Source organism: Bombina bombina, chromosome 1 (genome assembly GCF_027579735.1).
Source record: "Bombina bombina isolate aBomBom1 chromosome 1, aBomBom1.pri, whole genome shotgun sequence".
In the NCBI taxonomy this organism is placed as follows: Eukaryota; Metazoa; Chordata; class Amphibia; order Anura; family Bombinatoridae; genus Bombina; species Bombina bombina.
The window spans coordinates 1194577749-1194585731 of NC_069499.1; the positions used below are offsets into that span (position 1 = coordinate 1194577749).

At 38.0% G+C, this 7983-nt stretch overlaps 1 long non-coding RNA gene across 1 annotated transcript in view; it reads right to left on the bottom strand.

Moving 5' to 3' along the window:
* Nucleotides 1–1839: 1839 nt before the first annotated feature.
* The window catches only part of LOC128641859 (uncharacterized), a 16718-nt gene continuing 10574 nt past the window's right edge, over nt 1840–7983 (bottom strand). The window contains exon 2 of the long non-coding RNA XR_008399590.1: nt 1840–2208. This is a non-coding gene — a long non-coding RNA (uncharacterized LOC128641859). The remainder of the gene's footprint in view (nt 2209–7983) is intronic.

Genomic DNA, 7983 nt, shown 5'->3' on the forward strand with positions numbered 1-7983 from the left:
TCCATACTTTGTTTTTAACTCACATGGTGCATAGCCAGCTTTGCTTCAGTTCCTCACACCCTCCTTCCTTTCCAGGGTGGACTGAGACTTTTATGTCTGACAGCAACTCCAGACCCCTCCTCTGTCACAGAGTCTCAACCACTTAAGGTGCAATATTCCTATTTCTGAGGGGAGCTAAATAACCCCAGAGCAAGCCACACAGAAATGTAAGCACCATGTGTTCCACACAGTGCGGGGTGATCACACAGCAAGACCACTGACATTTTTTGTATTGTAGGATTAGTGTATGTTAGGAAGTGTTACTACCCATTACTAGATGATCTCACTATCCCTCTAACCAGACTTTGCTCCAGCTCCTCCCACCAGCAGTGTTTACTGAAAGGTTTCTGTTCTTTCACCAGGGGGAACTTAGTTCCTCCTGCAAAAATAGTGCAGGAACTCTGTTCCCATGCATTCCCACTGGACTTGACCATTAGGAGTAGACACAAAGTTCTAGATTACAATTAGAATCCTAACTTTTGTGAGCAAGCAATATCTTTTTTATGGCTATTTGCACACAACAGAAGTAGTGTGTGTCTTAAAAATTGAAAGTAAACGTGGGCGCTTGAGCACAATAGCAATTTACACTTGTTGGGTTAGCGCGACTTGAGAGCTTGCGTAAAGGATAGGGGAAGAAAAAAAAGTTGCATTAAACACAACATAAGTAAACTTAAATGTACAGTTAGACTCATATAAACACTACCTGATAAAAAATATTTAAAAAGTTATAAGGGTTCAAAGATATATGGTATAAGGTGTTTGACAAAAAAGTCCTCCAAAGGGCTTTAACATATTTATGCATACATATACATGTCTAAATATGTGTATGTATGTATATATGTGTATAGATGTGTGCACATATGTATTTATGTGTTTTTGTGTATATGTACCGCACATATTTCACATTTCAATGTTCTTCACTTACAGGGTAATGTAATTTGTATTTAAATATATATATATATATATATATATATATATATATATATATACCTGTTAATCTATTCCAATAAATATATATGTATAGATATCTATTTTACATTAACATTATCAGATATATATATAGAAATACACATTTAATAATAAAAAGTAAATTTTCCTGTAAGTGAAGAACATTGGAATGTGAAATATTCATAACTCCTGTTGGGTTAGCGTGCGAGCGATAGGTGTTTTTTTTTCTGCAGTCTTCGTTGACTTCTATGTGGAGAAGTTAATGTAGTTGTGACAATGTTACAGGGTCAAAGACAGGCTGGAGTTGGCAACAGGAGATCAAGCTGTATCAAGAGACAATGTTGTAGGGTCAAGGACAGGGTATAGTTGGCAACAGGAGATTACCAGTAGACATATAAGCAGACTAGAGGCAGTAACAGCAAAAAAGTTCAAGCACAGAAGACAACACAAAGCACACCTCGCAATACAAAAGAACCGATACACAGGTACAGACAGTATTACGGCCTTGCAGTTCACACCGTCAAAAATGGAGCAAACAAAAACAAGTGAATAATGGTGTAACACGGTCGCAAGGTGTGACATTATAATTGCACGAATATTCACACTCCACTTTTGTTTATATACTTTGTATAATTTATATGCTGAATGTGAGCATCAAAGGGGGGAAATTCGGCTGCTGGGTAGTAAGGCACCTTACCCTCAGTACAACTAAACATCCTACTGTATGGAGACTCTGTATATATACATAGTGGGGTCTTAGGAACATCTCCAAGTCATCAAAGACCTTATTCTCATTAAGGGAGACACATAATAACAAACCACAACCAAATACCAAATCAAGCTAATCTCATCCTTTTTTGACACATGAACTTCTTTATTTGCTTTACCACTGGACAAAAATGACGTTTGGTTTTGAAAAATGAAATTATGATTTACATTTTAAAAAGAAGGAGGAGCCATTTCTGACATTAAGATTTTACACCTCAATAAGACAGGAACAGGCATCCATTAGTGCCGAACAAGCAAGTGCTTTTCCAATTTCATGCTGTAGAGAGACCGCTCCGTGTTCAAGCGGTGCTGTAGGAGGTACACAAGGCCACGTGATCTGGTCAGCTGATGCTGACGGGCGTTTCACCCCCTCGTCTGTTGGTAAGGCAGGCTTCGTCAGGGCGTATGGAAAGGATTGTCCCTTTTTATAGTAATACGAGTGCAGCGCACCTACTGACGGATGAAAATAAATGCATTTCTTTGAGAAATTGTTACAAAGACAGCAGTGAAATAATACAAGTACTATGTAGCCGCATATTGTATCATTGGGAACATAGCATATCTTTAAAAGTTGCAACAGACCATATTTACATTCTAAAGGATAAGAAACCACATCATTGAGTAGCCAACGCATTAAACTACTCTAATATACAAATCATTATTTTGATGCTAAATTTATATCAGAAGCAAAATTTATCTGAGAGAAAGCAATTATTTAGAGGAAGCAAGCTATGTCGAGCTTATCGTTAAAGGGACACTGTACCCAAAAAAAATCTTTTGTGATTCAGATTGAGCATGAAATTTTAAGCAACTTTCTAATTTACTCCTATTATCAAATGTTCTTCATTCTCTTGGTATCTTTATTTGAAATGCAAGAATGTAAGTTTAGATGCCGGCCCATTTTTGGTGAACAACCTGGGTTGTCCTTGCTGAATGGTGGATAAATCTATCCACCAATAAAAAAGTGCTGTCCAGAGTACTGAAACAAAAAAAGCTTAGATGCCTTCTTTTTCAAATAATGATAGCAAGAGAAGGAAGAAAAATTGATAATAGGAGTAAATTAGAAAGTTGCTTAAAATTGCATGCTCTTTCTGAATTACAAAAGAAAAAATTTGGGTTCAGTGTCCCTTTAAGCCCATTCGGAATCTGGGTACCTAAAGTGAATATCTACCTCCTTTCTGAGGAGTATGTTATCATTATCACCCCCTCTGCCATTGTTTATTCCTCTGTCTATGCCTATAAACCTAAGAGAGTCAGGTTTTGCCACATTGCTTTTTTGGTTTTTATTTTTCTATATCATCACGATGTTCAGTGATGCGGTCTTTGAACGCTCTTTTACTTTTTCCAACATAGAAACCGTGACACGAACAAGAGAGCAGGTACACAACCCCTTCATTATTGCAATTGATGAAATGTTTAAGTTTAAAGACCTTTCCAGTGTCAGTGCCAAATTCCTTCGTTTTCACCATATATTTGCATGCAACACACTTGCCACATGGGTTGGTTCACCCTGACTGGTCAGTTTCTTTTGTTTATATATAAACTCGGCTTTTTAGTAAGTAATCTGGATATTTACAACAGTTTGATATATGCATTAAGATATTCTATTTATTAGCACATCCTCTTGGGGGGGATGCAGTGTATCTGAGAATTGAATTGCTATACTAATACATTGTTACTATGTTCACTTTTTTTTTTTTAACCTTCTTTATGAAACGATAAAATACTACAGTTTTTTTTTTTTTTTTTTACAGAACATCTTAGATATATTTGAGTAAACATGCATATGGGTTGGAATAAGCAATTATTGTGCCATATTAACGGTCTACCCTCCGAGTGGTCTATGTGTCTAGTCTTGGGTCTCTCATTATAACATTATGACACTACAGAGGGTGATTATGGACAGAAGGAGGCCACTCTTGGGCCCCGTCTGAAGTGTCTAATTTTTTCATTAACATGGAGCTGTGTTTTCTTGCCGTAAAAGAGTGCTGAAATCCCTGTCTTTTATGAAACAAGTATTTTCTTGTTTCTTTCTTTCAAAAGTATTTCTTTGAGATATATATATATATATATATATATATATATATATACACACATACATACATATATACAGTTGTGCTCATAAGTTTACATACCCTGGCAGAATTTATGATTTCTTGGCCATTTTTCAGAGAATATGAATGATAACACAAAAACGTTTCTTTCACTCATGGTTAGTGTTTATCTGAAGCAATTTATTATCAATCAACTGTGTTTACTCTTTTTAAATCATAATGACAACAGAAATTATCCAAATGACCCTGATCAAAAGTTTACATACCCTGGTGATTTTGGCCTGATAACATGAACACAAAGGGGTTTGAATGGCTATTAAAAGGTAACCATCCTCACCTGTGATCTGTTTGCTTGTAATTAATGTGTGTGTATAAAAAGGTCAATGAGTTTCTGGACTCCTGACAGACCCTTGCATCTTTCATCCAGTACTGCACTGACGTTTCTGGATTCTGAGTCATGGGGAAAGCAAAAGAATTGTCAAAGGATCTGCGGGAAAAGGTAGTTGAACTGTATAAAACAGGAAAGGGATATAAAAAGATATCCAAGGAATTGAGAATGCAAATCAGCAGTGTTCAAACTCTAATCAAGAACTGGAAAATGAGGGGTTCTGTTGAAACCAAACCACGGTCAGGTAGACCAACTAAAATTTCAGCCACAACTGCCAGAAAAATTGTTCAGGATGCATAGACAAACCCACAAATAACTTCAGGTGAAATACAGGACTCTCTGAAAACATGTGCTGCGCCTGTTTAAAGATGCACAATAAAGAAGCACTTGAAGAAAGATGGGCTGCATGGTCGAGTCGCCAGAAGAAAGACATTACTACGCAAATGCCACAAAGTATCCCGCTTACAATACGCCAAACATCACAGAGACAAGCCTCAAACCTTCTGGCACAAAGTCATTTGGAGTGATGAGACCAAAATTTAGCTTTTTGGTCACAACCATAAACGCTACATTTGGAGAGGAGTCAACAAGGCCTATGATGAAAGGTACACCATTCCTACTGTGAAACACGGAGGTGGATTGCTGATGTTTTGGGGATGTGTGAGCTACAGAGGCACAGGAAATTTGGTCAGAATTAATGGCAAGATGAATGCAGTATGTTATCAAACAGAACCCCTCAATTTCCAGTCCTTGATTAGAGTTTGAACACTGCTGATTTGCATTCTCAATGCCTTGGATATCTTTTTATATCCCTTTCCTGTTTTATACAGTTCAACCACCTTTTCCTGCAGATCCTTTGACAATTCTTTTGCTCTCCCCATGACTCAGAATCCAGAAACGTCAGTGCAGCACTGGATGAAAGATGCAAGAGTCAAGAATAGCCCATTCCCCTTTGCTAGATTGAAAAAGAAATTCTATCGGCTAGATTTAGAGTTTTGCGGTCAAAGGGGTGCGTTAGCTACGTGTGTTTTTTCCCCCCCGCACCTTTTAAATAACGCTGGTATTGAGAGTTCTCTGAAGGGCTGCGTTAGGCTCCAAAAAGGGAGCGTAGAGGCATATTTACCGCCACTTCAACTCTCAATACCAGCGTTGCTTACGGTAGCGGCTAGCTGGAAAAACGTGCTCGTGCACGATTCCCCCATAGGAAACAATGGGGCAGTTTGGGCTGAAAAAAAGCAAAAAAGCAGCGTTCAGCTCCTAACGCAGCCCCATTGTTTCCTATGGGGAAACACTTTCTAAGTCTACAACCTAACACCCTAACATGTACCCCGAGTCTAAACACCCCTAACCTTACACTTATTAACCCCTAATCTGCCGACCCCACTATCGCTGACCCCTGCATTATATTATTAACCCCTAATCTGCCGCTCCGTACACCGCCGCAACCTACATTATACCTATGTACCCCTAATCTGCTGCCCCTAACATCGCCGACCCCTATATTATATTTATTAACCCCTAATCTGCCCCCCCAATGTCGCCGCTACCTTACGTACACTTATTAACCCCTAATCTTCCGACCGGACCTCGCCGCCACTATAATAAATGTATTAACCCCTAAACCGCTGCACTCCCGCCTTGCAAACCCTATAATAAATATTATTAACCCCTAATCTGCCCTCCCTAACATCGCCGACACCTAACTTCAAGTATTAACCCCTAATCTGCCGACCGGACCTCGCCGCTACTCTAATAAATGTATTAATCCCTAAAACTAAGTCTAACCCTAACACCCCCCTAAATTAAATATAATTTTAATCTAACAAAATAAAATTAAATATTATTAACTAAAGTATTCCTATTTAAAACTATATACTTACCTGTAAATAAACCATAAGATAGCTACAATATAACGAATAATTATATTGTAGCTATATTAGGATTTATATTTATTTTACAGGCAACTTTGTATTTATTTTAACTAGGTACAATAGCTATTAAATAGTTATTTACTATTTAATAGCAACCTAGTTAAAATAATTACAAAATTACTTGTAAAATAAATCCTAACCTAAGTTACAATTAAACCTAACACTACACTATCAATAAATAAATTAAATCAATTACCTACAATTACATACAATTACCTACAATTAAATAAACTATACTAAATTACAAAAAATAAAAAAAAGATTACAAGAATTTTAAGCTAATTACACCTACTCTAAGCCCCCTAATAAAATAACAAAGCCCCCCAAAATAAAAAAATTACCTACCATAATCTAAATTAAAATAGTTAACAGCTCTATTACCTTACCAGCCCTTAAAAGGGCTTTTTGCGGGGCATGCCCCAAAGAAATCAGCTCTTTTGCCTGTAAAAAAAAACACAATACCACTCCCCAACATTACAACCCACCACCCACATACCCCTACTCTAACCCAAACTCCCCTTAAATAAACCTAACACTACCCCCCTGAAGCTCTCCCTACCTTGAGTCGTCTTCAGCGATGGACCAAAAGAAGACATCCGGAGCGGCAGAAGTCTTCATCCTATCCGGGCAGAAGAGGACATCCGGACCGGCAAACATCTTCATCCAAGCGACATCTTCTATCTTCATCCATCCGACTTGGAGCGGCTCCATCTTCAAGACCTCCGGCGCGGAACATCCTCTTCTACCGACGAATGAAGCTTCCTTTAAGTGACGTCATCCAAGATGGCGTCCCTCGAATTCCGATTGGCTGATAGGATTCTATCAGCCAATCGGAATAAAGGTAGGAAAAATCTGATTGGCTGATTGAATCAGCCAATCAGATTCAAGTTCAATCCGATTGGCTGATCCAATCAGATTGAGCTCGCATTCTATTGGCTGTTCTGATCAGCCAATAGAATGCGAGCTCAATCTGATTGGCTGATTGGATCAGCCAATCGGATTGAACTTGAATCTGATTGGCTGATTCAATCAGCCAATCAGATTTTTCCTACCTTTATTCCGATTGGCTGATAGAATCCTATCAGCCAATTGGAATTCGAGGGACGCCATCTTGGATGACGTCACTTAAAGGAACCTTCATTCGTCGGTAGAAGAGGATGTTCCGCGTCGGAGGTCTTGAAGATGGAGCCGCTCCTCGTCGGATGGATGAAGATAGAAGATGCCGCTTGGATGAAGATGTTTGCCGGTCCGGATGTCCTCTTCTGCCCGGATAGGATGAAGACTTCTGCCGCTCTGGATGTCTACTTTTGGTCCATCGCTGCTCGGCTGAGTGAAGACGACTCAAGGTAGGGAGATCTTCAGGGGGGTAGAGTTAGGTTTATTTAAGGGGGGTTTGGGTTAGAGTAGGGGTGTGGTATTGTGTTTTTTTTACAGGCAAAAGAGCTGAATTCTTTGGGGCATGCCCCGCAAAAAGCCCTTTTAAGGGCTGGTAAGGTAATAGAGCTGTTAACTATTTTAATTTAGATTAGGGTAGGGAATTTTTTTATTTTGGGGGGCTTTGTTATTTTATTAGGGGGCTTAGAGTAGGTGTAATTAGCTTAAAATTCTTGTAATTTTTTTTATTTTTTGTAATTTAGAGTTGTTTTTTTTGTAATTTAGTATAGTTTATTTAATTGTAGGTAATTGTATGTAATTGTAGGTAATTGATTTAATTTATTTATTGATAGTGTAGTGTTAGGTTTAATTGTAACTTAGGTTAGGATTTATCTTACAGGTAATTTTGTAATTATTTTAACTAGGTAGCTATTAAATAGTTAATAACTATTTAACTATTTAATAGCTATTGTACCTAGTT